A 14907-nucleotide genomic window follows, 5' to 3' on the forward strand; every position below is an offset into this window, starting at 1 on the left:
TGTGGTTTTATGACAACTTTCAGTATTGAATGTAATTGTTAGAGATCCTATTATATGATGCATTGTACATTTCTTTTATAAACTTGTAACCTACTTGACCTCTGAACGTCTTTTCTTGTTTGTGTCATTGTTGTTTTACTTATGTGAGAACCCCACATGTCCACAACTCCTCTTATTTATTCCATCAAGGCTGGAGGTATTAACCAATAACCATGTTTGATGCTGTTGAGAAAAATAGTTTAGGATAGATAGGAAAAAAATGAAAAGTAAAAATTAATGATAAAAATAAGAATAAGTTTAAATTGTTGCATAAGTTTAGCTGACTATTTAATGTCTCGCAGCTGATGATATTAGCAATGTTTTTTCTTAGGCTGAAAAAAATTGTTGCAATCCAGAACTTGAGTCTGATTTAAGAGAGAGGGGGGATAGGGAGGATAATTGTAATCTGTATACTCCTAATCAGGTCTTCAATCTCCAACAAATATAACATAATTTTATTAAAACAAACATTGCACTGGTGTCATACAAGAAGAAGTTTATACACTTTATCAGATTAAAAAAGATATTTAGTGCTTTTTAACATAGTAGTGAAAAGTTATGTCGGGTGATAAATTAATGAGATAAAATTTGATAAGACGAAGATAAGCTTCTGTAACATTCCCTGACAGATAAAAACTATCAGAAATCTTTGCATTTTCAATCATATTTCACTTGAGAGATTTACTGCATGGAGAAGTCTTGTAGTAAGATGTACTGATAAGTCTTGAAAGTTAGGAAGATAAAAGGCTCACCTGCTATGAAAGTGATGCAATAAAGATGGAGAAAAAATGAACTTATCTCAAAATATTTACAGATTAAATCATTGTTGATTTGGTAGCTTCTGATAGCTTCAACAGCTGATGAGAAGTGATGGGTTTCTAAGGGCATTCTGTAACTTATGGTTTTCTGTGACAGTGGAAATCTATGGTCCCCAAAATGACAAATTGAGAATTTATTCTGAGTGGAGTCCAATATTTAACTGATTGAAAAACAGTGGCCCTCGATAGGAAGTCAGTGAATTGACCCTCTGCAAACCAATTAGACTTTTAAGCTAAGCACACAATATTAAATAGTAATACATGTGTAGCAAAGACTTGTTCTCTGGGCATCAAAATTCTAGTTGTGTCCAGCTTAATTAAAATTGTAGCACTAGAAATCCTGCTAATCGTGTCATTATTGATTAAAAGCAGTATTCACATTCATACACATTAACATGTTTACTACCTAGATATGGTTGAAATATTAGCCACTGGACATTTGGCACTCGTTTATTTTTTCGTTTGCCAAATCATTTTTATAAACATTTAATCCATATAAACACCACATAATCTGCCTGGTAACTTAATGATTGCACTACAATTATTGATGTCTGATTAATAAATCAAAATTAATGTATGCTAATTGGTATGTTATTAAGTATTTCAAATCATTACGTGCTGCTAACAATGCATGTTTGTACCAATACATTAAAATATCTAGACAACTAACAACTAAAATTATTTATTAAACATATTTGACATTATATGTAAGTGAAGTATTGACAACAAAATAGTTTAAGATGCACAGACAAGAAACCTGCATTATAACATGTTCAATACATGTCGTTGTACCTTCTTGTACGTTTTACATCACCTAATGTTAAATTGTTAAATCATTTTTATTTTTATTTGTTTTAACTTTGTCTGAAATGTTTTGTCTGGAAAATTTTATTGATTTGATGAAATTAGGGTTGAAAATGGTGATTAAAAGATATTTTATTTGTATTTTAATCTATGTTTTGTATGGATGGTATGCTACATAATCAGAATAAAACTTCTCAGTGCCATTTGGCTAAAGTTCACATCCTGAAGAATCCAGTCTTGTATTCCATATTGTATCAGATATCAACCCTTGATGTGGGAAAACTTGATCTGATACTGGATAATCTGGATTTGATATTTAGAATATAAGAAGAGCTTGCAACAACAGAAACCATTCTAAAGTTAGAACCAATTTACTGTTTGATATGTCCAGTGATTATATACTTTGAACAGGCTATTATTTGAACTTAAAATTATTTTCAATTATGGAATTTGCATAATTTCTTGTATTTAAAATTTTTAATAAATTCTATGTTTATTTGGTATCATAATCTTTTGAGCGGTTAATAACACTTTCCATACAATGTATTTTGGTTAGATAGTGTTGTGCGCGGCACAGTACATTCTATTGAAAATATACTATTTTCTTTGTAATAGAAGTGTTGTGCGCAGCACAGAACATTTCAGTACAGAATAAACATGGAATTTATTAAAAATTTCAATAACAAGAAATCAAGCAAATTCCATAATTAAAAATAATTCGAAGTTCAAATAACAGCCTGTTTTTGATAAATAAGATAAAATTGAAATCACAATAAAATCGAGACATGACAAGACAATATAGATTGATGGACAGTACATTTTTTGAAAAAAGTACAAACTATTGTGAATAATTTGGCAAGGAATATATAACCATGGGCGATAGTTGTCTCAGAGGCAATCATACCACATCTCCTTATTTTTATACAAAAAACTTTATTGAAGCACTAGAGAAGGCATCAGCAGTATTTGAATGTCCACATTTTACAGAATACCAACACCCACCGAGCAATGATGATATTGTCAAGTACCAAATTAAATACATTAATGAAACATTAAAATAATTTGTACCCATCATTGGCTATTATTGAACTTAAAAAAGTTAATGTTTTTGTGATCTATTTTTACTTGCTTTATAAAATAGAAAAAATGATTCAAAGTTATTTTACAGTTTTCTTAAGCGCCAATTGTTTCGTCATATATAAGGGCTTCCCGTTATCTACTTAATGGCCCCAGATTTTATCATCCGATCTTAGATGTAACAGGTTCAAGATTAAATTTTTGATAATATTATTTTTTACAGTTGCCAGAGATTTTGTCTCAGTTTCATCAGATGAATTGAAGAGAGAAGAGGTATATTTTGCTGTGAGTATTTTATATTTTATAATTTTTAACAAAGGATACAAGGTTAATTTGACTTTCACTTTTATACAACCTTGACCTGTGGCCTCAAGGTCAAATGATTTAATTTTTTTTACATTTTTAAAGTAGCACTCATATACTTTTTTTTCTTTTCGTCATTTGACATAGGCATTTGATATTAAGATCGTGTTTAGGCCTCTCAAGACAATGGGTCACACACTATTGTATTGTAGATTATCTCTAAACTTGAATTTTGACCACAAGGTAAAAATAAGGTAGATTTTTGTATTTTTTACTCTTGTTTTTGATAATTGCTATCTTTGTCCATTTGAATATAAGAACATGTGGTATGATTGCCAGTGAGACAACCATCCATCCGAGACCAAATGACTTGGTTGTTAGCAACTCATTCACAGTTAGGCCTTTAACAATGAGCAAAACTAACACTGCGTTTAGATTAGGTGTCACATGTCACATATCATTAGAGTTGATCTTGACCTTTGATCTTAAAGTGAAATAATTCTTTCTTCGAACTATTTTCATGCCACTGACCATAGATGTATTTATTTATTTATATAGGCATTAGTAATTGGAATATGAGTGTATCATGTCAATCCCTGGGTTACTTTTAAAGATCCCATTTTCCTTTTCCTTTTATAATTTTCAAGATTTTAGATATGCTTTTCCTCTGGTCTTTTCTGTTTGTAAATCCACCAAGATAATTTTTTAAACAAAAAAAATAGTTTTGTTACTCAGAGTACATAACACTTAATATTTAAAAAGAATTGTACAACTTAAAAAATGTTGAATTATTTATAATCACACAATAGCAGTTATAAAAATGTATATAAAGAAAATATTCATTATGTTTACCACAAATAGGGGTTACATTTGATAATATGCCATAAATTCTGCTAATGGGTAATATACTCTGCTTCACCGTTCATCCAGCTGTGTCCCTATACCAAATTTCATTAAAATCGATGATGAAATATGATTTATGTTTAATATATGAAGATGACCAGTGTATTAAATCCCATTTTACAATGAAATATACCCTCCTAACGTGTGACATTAATTGGCTATCTCAATGGAAATCAAATTTTAAACCAGATAGGAAGTTTATAGGTGAGAAGCTTTTGATTGCAATTGATCATACATAGTTCATCATTATAGCTGCGTACTTAAATTTTCATAACAAACTTTGAAACACATATGTGTGAAAAAAAAAGCCCATTTTTTTCTTTCCGATTTCCCTTCATTCTTCATCATGATTCATCTTCACCATCTTACCGTAAGAGATAAATATATGAATACTCCGATCGGTTAAACAATTTGTATTGACACCCCATGTTTGACAAAGATACGACGGGAATCTTATTAACTTCAAAGTTGGACCTGATTAATATGCTAATCCCTATTTACAGTAGCGCAACATTTTATTTTCATTTTATGTATATTTTCGTGCACAGTTGGATGACCATGAAGTGAATATAGCGGTGTAACATTTGATTTTTTCCGTGTTTTGAATTCTCTTTGTTGCAATTGGCTTGACATCCTTGGAAATTATCTCGGAAAATAATGTTCTAATAAGTTTCCCTTTTACGGCAATTTTATGAGCATTTTTTATTATCCATTTTTAGAATCTTTACAAAACTGAGGCAGATTGAATCTATTATCCTCCTGTATGACTGTTTAAGAATAGCTGCACGACTTTATTCTTAACAGGTTTTCATATAAATCATAAAAGCTTCATCTCATTGTAGAAAATAAAAGCAATATTTAATACTAACTTTTAATCTTTGAGTTTTAGTATAACAATAAATTTACTAGTGAAATAAAATTTGTCTCTTTTGAATGTGTAGTTAAAAAATGAGTTAGTATCTTTAATGATTAGAAATCAGCAGGAAATAAGAATATTTTCATGGGTTATTTCACCAATGTCACATTAAAGTGTGCATTACCATGCTTGAAATTTGGGGATATAATTAGAGTTCTCAAATATTTGTCATCATCTGTTTGCTAGAGACCTAAATAGGAATAAATGAAGAAGGCTACTTAGGTCAATGAAATAGCATACCAGTGACGGTAAAAATAGAAGCCATCTTGAGTTCACGTCCAGTCTACTTGCTGGAGAACTAAAATAGGAATAAATGGGAAAGGGTACAAAGCAATGAAATAGTATCCCTGTTACACAAAGCCATCTACAGTTCACATCCAATCTGAAAAAATATATAAATGTCTACTGAATATGAACTCTCCATTGCAGGGACTACAAAAGTATATAAAGTCTACTAGTCAATTAAAGGGTTAAAACTAATGTTTTTTTTCTATCAGTTTTAGTTTAAACATATCTGTTTTATAGTGGATTGAGAAACAAGTTATTGCAACTTTACTGTGCAACTTATATTAATCTCTTTTCACTTTGCTGGTGCTAGTACTGCCTTGTAACGGTAATAGCCTGCTCTTTTTAGCCAACAGTTGTGTAACTCTAAAACAAAAATGTATCCCTATTATTGGTATTTCTTATAAACTTTTCCGAAGTTAAATAGTTTAACCCTGTATTGATGACAAACAGATATTGATAAAGTTTGGTCTCTTGTATTTACAACACTCAACATCAGAATTGTTAGTGTAGTCATTGTCCATATAGAGGGTTATTGATGGTATTATAAAATATCTCCTGCCGATTTTGAGACACACTCCTTACTCCATTACTCAACGTTTACAACTTCGACAACTCTAACCAATAGAAATCTGAATTTAGACGGAAGATGGATTAGTTTAATAAATTATCTCGCCAATTATAACAATGACTACAATGATGTTTCATTATTTTGAAAATTTTTCTTCAATGAAAAGCACTTGTTTTTGATGTTTAAAGAAATGTTTGTTTATTGTGGTAAGCCTTGTTAGGACTGTGAAAAGTGGGATTTTAATAGATGCATGCTAAGTCCGAAATTAGAATAAGATGGAAAGAATTTTCTCTTTAGGTTATGTTGCCTCAGATCCTTTTGGGTTTGATGACAAAAAGTACTTTACAATCAAAGCTTGATGTAAAAATTTAAAAAAAATATATTTAGATGTTTGAGCGCCTGCATTATGTTATGTTTACATGTATTTAGAATTTATAACAAAAGTACATGTAGGGTATACGCCTATGAGACGCAACACATTAACATAAAAGAAATTTAAAGATATCCCTCTTTGAAACAAATGTTGTATATATTTTATCCAGATATAGATACAGCTTTGATCTATTTTTGATATTATTTTAAATGAAAATTACTGAACTAAGATGTAACACTTCATGGGTAGATAAGATACAACAAAGATACTATATCGGTTAAAAGTAAATGTTGGTTCAGTGAGCAACATGATTTAACAATGATTTGGATGAAGACATAATATTAAAAGGCATCATTTTATTTCTGTTTAATAAAGATGAAAAAATAAAACCAGGAGTTTGATCATCCAAAAAACTCATAAATAACTTTGATTAAAGTTATATTACTTCGTGAAGAAGCATTTAATTAACATTTTATACCTTTTTATTCTTCCAGAAATCAGAGAACTCCAAGAAACAAGATAGCTGCATTACTTAGCGCCATAAGTGTACGATATAAGGTGATCAGCATGAACTAACAAGGTGGTTTATAAGTGGACAGCATGAACTAACAAGGTGGTTTATAAGTGGACGTTTTTATTACACCAGTTTTGACACTTTAGTCTGGTATCTTAGATGTGCATATAAAACGTTAATATGTCCTCGTAATTTATAGTCGTTTTGTGATCTGGGCCGTGTCTTTTCCACGGTAAATCAGTAGTACTTATTGATTGATCGTAAAGTCTATCATTATTGTTTGACAATCTAATCATTTCCTTAACCTCCTAATTTCCATAATTCTTTGTTTTGATGCCAAATATTACTTTTATTTCTCTCTTTATTCTATTTGATATCATCTCTTGATCATCTTCAATCAAATTTTTAAGGAACATACTGGTACTTATTTCTTTGTGAAGGGCATGAGCTTTGGGAAAACTTTCTCAGTAGGCACTTAGCATCATATATGAATAAGAACAGAGGTGGGGTAAATATCAATGAGAGAAATCCCAGAGACAGATTTAGAAGTTTTTTAGGGGACCCAATCTCACCCCCCTTTTTGGGGGTAAAATTTGGTTGATGATATAGGGATTCAATGAAGCATGACTGGAGCAGGCCCCCTCTTAAAAGGTCAGTGGGACCCCCCTTATGCAAATTTCTAGATCCGCCACTGAATCCTACAACACAAAAATTAAAATTTAGAGGTTAAATATATAGTCTTGAACAATAATCAAATTGCATCACTCTATGTCAAGGTCATAGTAATGTCATAGTCTGTATTAATGTCTAAATCCAAGCATTGAGCAGTATCAAAGCTTAGCAGACATCAAAAAGTTAACTCTGAATAGATTAAGTCCCTTGTTTGCTTCTTGTCTGTGAAATGTTACTAGACCTATTAGAACTCAGATCAATACCTTTTTTTATGACTGTTATATAGCCAATAGAATAAGATGGCATTTAAGATAAAAGTTACTGTTAAATAACATGTGATATAAATGATTTCTATCAATTCTTGTTATAGTTGATTAGAATAATAGACATTTTACCTTTCTACCTTGGGATTCTATGATAATATGGCTGAAAATTTAGATAAATTCTAGTACATTGTATTGACTTATAAGGGAACCCATGCATCATGTGATGGAAGTAATTCAGTATTGACTTATTAGGGAACTCATGTTTTATGAAATGGAATGAATCCCTCCTCGTCTATTCCCCCTTATTGTTGAAATAATAAGCAATCATATTGAACTAAAAAAAAAAGAATTCAGCCTTGAATCGCAAAAACATCAAGTTCAAATAGAAAATAAACGGTCAGCCACAAATTTCATTTAGTACATTTGATTGAAAAGTTATGATTTTTTTTTAAGTGAAATCATGTAACGCTTTTGGATAATTTACATTTAAAAAAAAAAATGCATTTCCACTTTTTATATCTTAGATATTTTTACGGTTGTAAACAGAATTTTTTATAAATTTCGATTGAGATTTTAAGTGTTCTAATTTCATTTGAAAATGTATTGATATCGAAGCAATTACCATTTTACATGCATTTTAGTCTTGATAATGAATATTTTATATTAGCTGAAGTAATTACTTCTTATGTGCATTATGCTATGCTATACAAAGTACTTGAAATTTAATGGAAAAAAGGATATGATCTCAATTCATGACACAAAATTACAGCATGCACATTATAAAACAACAGCAAAGATAAAGTCTGTTGTTTGCTGTTCTTCCTACAAAAGTCAGCACAGCAATGTCTTCATCATGGAGCCAAAACTCTCACCTAATAAGTTCACGACAGCCCCTAGCAGCTGTTTTAACAGAATTAAACAAATATGTTCTTTGACAAACAAATTTCATTGTTTTCAGCTAATTTTATTGAAATATTAATCACATGTAAATAATTGATGAAGAAATGATATAATTAAGTGTGTCAAATATATATTATGTATGCTTTATATCATTTGATATTCACATAAATAAAATGGGTAGGTACATCACTGACGGTACAGGTGTAAATAGTTCGTTAATCAGCTGACAGACTAAACACCTGAGATTACAGGTAATTATGTTGAATTTCATGCTGATTTCCTACACTAATGAGTTTGGACATCTCTAGTCATTTAAAACCGTAGGTAGATTTAAATCCTGTCTACCCTTTGTAGTGTTTGGTTTAGTCCAATCAATCAGATTTCACCAGGTAGTCTCAGGTAATACCAATCTCAGTAGTTAATATATTTCTATGTACATCTGTTGACAATTGGCGGGGATCTTCTACTTATATTGTTAAATCTGTGAAATTCATGTAAACCAAAGAATATCTTGGGATTTATCAATATTCTTTAAAAAAGAAAAAAAGAAATAAACAGGATTAACAATATTTCTGGTGCAGAAAAAAAAATTATTTTTGTGAAGTTAAAACTGAAAAGTGATTTTATTTCAGAAGTTTTTGCTGGATTTATAGGTTTCGGAGACTTAAAAAATTAGAAAAAAAGATTATTCAGAGAAGATTTTGGAATATAAGAAGGAAAAGTTATCAAAGGTGTGTATATATATATTTATATCTATATGATGGATTTGATTACCTAATTTCCTGCCGATTGGTGACAAGTTTTTATACATTTACAAGGTTTGTCTGTGAAATTGATATGAAATTGTTGGTAAACTTCTTTTTATAATGATGTATATCATATTAAATAGATCGTCAGAGTGGCTACCAATTGAGCGTGCTTTATTTAAGATGTAGTGAAACTAATATTTCTTAAATACAGGTGAATTTGAATATTAATGTCCTCTCACGAATAGTTCTTACAAATATTTGTTGTTTTGGGAAAAAATAAAAATATTTACTTTTGTAAGAAATACCTTTTATAAACTTTTTGCTCTTGAAGAAATTTAAAACAAATTCAAACAATAGGATTGTTTTTGTCTCTTGCATCAATTATATCAAATGAATGAAATGATATGTCCTACTGCTGTTGCCAAACTTTAAATCTTCGTGACGAGGGTATCGTATCAAACCTTATAGTTTTACCTTAAAAAAAGTACATTTGGTCCTTAATTCAGGCCATATTTTCAAAATTGAAGTTTGACTTAAAGCATAAACTGGAATATTTTTTTTAGCTTGTAAAGGAAAGTAATTATTACTATAAAAAGTATAAATTGTTCCCTATCCATTCTTCATAGTTCAGGCAATAATTATGTTTGAACTATAATCACCAAAATATCACCATTTTAGACGATTTTGCCTTGCTAGAAGAAACTTTTTCTTTTATGATGGAACTACTGATATTGTCCCATGTTAAGCATACTATTTTTATCTCTCTAAGCTAAGTCTACATGATTTTAATCTTTATTATATATAACAAAATAAGAATAATTTACATTTGATTAAAATATAAGAGTACTTTGCAATTAAAGAAAAAATACCATTGTGGTCTTCCTTTATTTATAAGTATCAGTTGGTTTTGACATAATTTTTGTTGTTGGTCTGTCATAATGGTGACATTTATTACACTAAAGTAATAAGTGATACACATTTTATTACCACACATTATCATAATTTTAAGTTTGTCATATTTACTGTCATTTACAGAAAAAGCTTCTTTTTTCTTTTTTCTTTTAATGGCTATTTTTTTTACCAGGTATAATTTTGTTTTGTAATCCAAATTAATTTAAAACTTTGGTCTTCAATTCAGTATTTATTAAAAGTTGAGTTTTAATTTAAATTACATGTTTAAAAAATGAAATAGAACTCCCATTTCATACTCAAAATAAGCTTAGTAATTTCTTATGACGTCTTTAAACTTGAAAGATAAAATATAATTTCAAGATAAAACTGAATATTCAAAACATAAATATTTTAAAAAGGAAATTTTATTTTTATTTATAAAATTCTTTTTTTTTATACAAAAAGAGGGAATTTATAGAGGAATTATGTTATAACAATGTTCATGTATATATATTAACAGTAAAAAAACTATATTTAAAAGTATTTATAATAAAAAGCAAGAAGTTGATATTGTAAATGTATATGTAAACGTAAAGATGAAAAGAAAATTCCCACATTACCCTTATTTAGTTTAAAGAATTGTCTATTGTTTAGCATACACATAAGGGTGTTAGTCTGAGGTGAGATATGTCAGACCTTAATGATGATCCATTTGTCTACAGCGGGTAGATCAGTGTGACCTAACATCCTCATCTATCAAACTTAGTCTGAACTACATAAACCTCAACACAGACCCACAGACAATTTTATAGAGTTCTTTAATGAGTGGTGTCATGAAAAAAAACAAGCTAATTTAACTACCTCAGTTTTTTAGTATGAGACAGTATTTTTGATAGAAACTAAATTTGCTTTTCTAGTTTTGGAAGAAAAAAAATAAAAATTGGAAAATTTTCATTATTTATTCATTTTTTTAAGAGAAAAAAATATGTCATTGTACAATCATCATGAATTATTCTTGATGAATTTTGAATGAATTAATTCATATTTGTTTCAATAATTTTTTTTACTTGTTTTCATTTGACCCAGTTTTAAGACTTTTATTATAAAGAAATGGATGTAATTTTTGTGGCTAGACATATCAAATAAATTTAAATACCTGGACATCAGTGGTCATTTTCAGTATAAAAAACAAATAAAACAGAATTAAAGTTCTAAACGTATAACATTTATACAATTTTAACAAATAAGAGAGCCAATTTTCTACAATAAAAATCAATTTATTTGCTTATAAAATAAATTTTGAATAGCTTTTAGAGGTAAAGATCAAGAATTAAATTACAGGTGTAAATTTCAGTTGTTTTGTTTACTTTTCTTTATAAATTGGCCGATAGGTCACCACTATCCCTTTAAAAATACAAAACACCTCACAGTAATTTTCTATGGGTTTCAAATGGTGTGATTAAACGAATAAGTGAACCATCATTATCATTTTATTTTCGATTAAAAAATAATATCCGAAAAAGATGACCGATTACTTTCAACTGTTTGTTGAGAGTTTAAAGATTGAATTTAAGAAAATATTATTTTATTTTTCTTTTCAAGGATAAAAGTAGAATTATATTTAAAGGGGCACAATGAATTTACATGTTTAATGATAGAGTCTTATTTTTTTAAAGTAAAATTAAAGAACAGTGATTTTGTTCAATGCTTGAAAGGATAAATATTCGACGATATTTCTATAAATGCATGTTGCTTATCTTTTATTAGTACATTCATCTTTTGATACTGTCTTTTAAAACTTTACATATTATATTAATGATTGAATAATGTGAAAAATATACACAGTTGATATAACAATAAACTACATAAAGTTTTTTCACAGCTTGAAAATCTTCTTCAAAAGCTTTTTTGCAAGGTGAACAGTTTCCATGGCAATATAAACCTATGATTCGATACTGAATTATGACTAATTATTTGGTTTGAAGTGGGTGATATTGATCTATTTATGACATAAGTTTTATATGTCATCTTTTTACCGATTACAAGGTTTGTTAGTCCTTACATGTCACGTCACATCATATAAGTTTGTCACTTGTACGTGTTGGTTTCTGGTTACTAACGAATGCTTGTTGTTTTCTATTAAGTTTCTGTTCTGTTCTCTGCTGTTGACTGCCAATTATGGTTAAATTCTTCAAAGAAATGAATAACTCGTGACAGAAATGTATTTCTGAACACTCTAAATGGAAGTCATGAAATCAGCTATTGTTTTATATTGTTTGTATTGTTTTATCAGTGTGAGGATGATACATGTTAGTGGTCAGTATGTTAGTATGTAACCAGCCTTATATAAGATGTTAGTTTGTGTGTCTATGTGGTTTCGTCTGATATGAGTTAATGGTTGATGTGTTTGTGTGGCTACATGGTGTCGTCTGATATGAGTTAATGGTTGATGTGTTTGTGTGTTGTCATTCTGGTATAAGTCTGTGGTTGGTTTGTCATTTATACGGTAACAGTTTGTGGTTGTTGTTTATGTGTTGTCAGTAGTTTGTAAGAGTTGGTGATTGTTATGTCTATCTGTTGTCGGTGTGGTAAGAGTTGGCGGTTGATGTGTGAGGTGGTTGGTGTCTGGTGGTTGGTGTCTGGTGGTTGATGGTTAAATTAAATGTGTTTTGGGTTTTTAGTTATATTGCTGTGTTGCTGACTCATTGTGCTCTATCTCAAATTTCCTGTTAATCCTACCTAACTGTTGAACAACCTGCCAACTTCCAACATTGTTTCAAAACAAATTATAAGGTTCTATTTATTGATATAAAGAAGATACTTGTCCTTCATCTGTGGATTTTTTACATGAAATTTACACCTATTTCTTCAATACTAGATGTTTGTTTCAATCAAGACTGAAGTTTTATCAGCTGATGAATATAGACAGGTGAAATGTATTTTGAATTCCAGCCGAGAATTGACTTTAGTTTTAAATTCAATAACTGTTTATCTTCACAGGATGGTTAAAAATACATAAATATTTCATGTTTTCTTTAAACATTGAAAAAAAATTTTGCATAGATAATTTTAAATTTGAAAGAAGATGACACATCTTGGTACAAGGTAATTTAACTAAAATAGAATCAAACTTTATAGTCATAATTTAGTTTTTGAAGCTTTGCATGTTCTTTTGGATTATTGTATTTATTTTTTAAGTGGTCTACGTAGGAATAGGTACAAATTGAAAAAGCTGTAAAATTGAAGATTGTTAGTTGAACTGTATGTCTTTTTGGTTTTTTTTGTTGGTAGATTGCTGCTTCATTGACATCTCTTTTTATTTTTAAAAATTGTTTGAACATGCATGAGAGTTTTATCTGTGTTTAAACCTTGAAAAAGAAAACCTTCTTTTTTTCTCTTATTTTGTGATTAAGGAAATTAAATATCCTTCAGATAATTTGATCTTTAAGGAAGATACAAGACAAGGGCAAGATAACAGATAAATTAAAAACTCTAAAACAGGTTGGATTCTTGAAATCATGAAATTTAAGAAACCATTTAAAGAACATCCTCAGCATTTTTCATGTTTTCAAACTTTTTAGCCAATATGTAAAAGAATCAATTTGAACTTAGAAAGTTTTCCTGAAACTGAATTTAAAGTTTTTCTTAAAAAAATAAAATGTCACATTATGTAACATGTGAAGAAATGTTGTGACAAAGCTTACTTATATAAGGAGTACAATCATAACCTTTAGAAACAATTATCCTACATAAACTGCATGTTTACAATGATTAAGAATGCAATCTATCTAAATAATATTACTGAGTGTTCAGTCATGTTGTAGCCTGTGTGGACCTTTCTCTCTTTTAAACAATAAAAGTGTGATGGATCTTGTTGGAGCAATCCTGTGTCAATGTTCAAATACATCAGTCCATGAAAAATAACATTTGTAATGTCAGGTACTTTTCTTCTTACACATATCGGGGAAGTTGTACAACCGTTTATATAGTACAAGGTTGTATTAATGTTTTAAGTTGTAACAATTCTCCTACAGTACTAAACTGGTAAGGTTTAAGAAGTTTAAAGGTTAAGGTGAAAGAGAATGATTTATTTATCATGATACGCACAAACCAGTTTGATTTCTTTAATTTTAATTGATTTTTAAGACACCAGTAATTTACCATTTCATTAACAATTGATTTGTTCTCTGTGTTTTATATTGAGTTAATTTTGGATGTACTATTGGTGTTGGATAATATATTATACTAGTATAGACATACATGTATACTACATAGGACAGACAGTAAAAGAATTGTTTCTCTTTCTGTGTTATTCCTCAGTGAAAAGTATTGACAAATAGAATAAAAAACAATGTCATTGGACAGTCGTCAGAGTTTAAAGTTCATCTTATCATTGGGATATTTTATCAGTAGACCTCTCCATGAAATCAAGCATTGTCCCAAGTTGTTGGTTGGTAACCAGACCAAGTTTGTGTCTCAAGTTTGTGTAGAGGCTATCTTATGCTGACTAACATTGAGATAATATAAATGGTACAGTGTCATACTTATACTTAGTACTATAGTAGGGGATTCCAATGTTAATCATAGATAAGTTGGTCCATGTTTCAGAACTCTATATTTATAAGCAGTGCTTTATCATTTTGGTAGTACTTCAGACATTTTGGAAAAGTTGTACAGATAGACTAAGGTTGATATCTTTTCTCATAGCTAGTAAGATTAATTTCATATTTTCTTTCGGATTAGTTTATACAAGTACTGTAGCTGTCTGTTTTGGTACTAATACTTCCATATAATTGTCATATTATGTATTAGGCCAATTAAAATTA

General features: G+C 29.3%; 1 protein-coding gene across 23 annotated transcripts in view; it reads left to right on the top strand.

The window, feature by feature from the left end:
• LOC139522826 (cell adhesion molecule CEACAM5-like) overlaps positions 1 to 14907 on the top strand; it is a 108892-nt gene that overhangs the window by 36739 nt on the left and 57246 nt on the right. For 19 of the 23 annotated variants that reach the window (XM_071316394.1, XM_071316398.1, XM_071316401.1 and 16 more), the window contains 3 exons: positions 2962 to 3023; positions 6584 to 6702; positions 9074 to 9172. The gene's annotated coding sequence lies outside the window, so the exon portion shown is untranslated. The remainder of the gene's footprint in view (positions 1 to 2961; positions 3024 to 6583; positions 6703 to 9073; positions 9173 to 14907) is intronic. The other 4 variants (XM_071316396.1, XM_071316404.1, XM_071316400.1 and 1 more) reach the window with 2 other exon arrangements.

The sequence above is a fragment of the Mytilus edulis genome, chromosome 5 (assembly GCF_963676685.1).
Source record: "Mytilus edulis chromosome 5, xbMytEdul2.2, whole genome shotgun sequence".
NCBI classification, from domain to species: domain Eukaryota; kingdom Metazoa; phylum Mollusca; class Bivalvia; order Mytilida; family Mytilidae; genus Mytilus; species Mytilus edulis.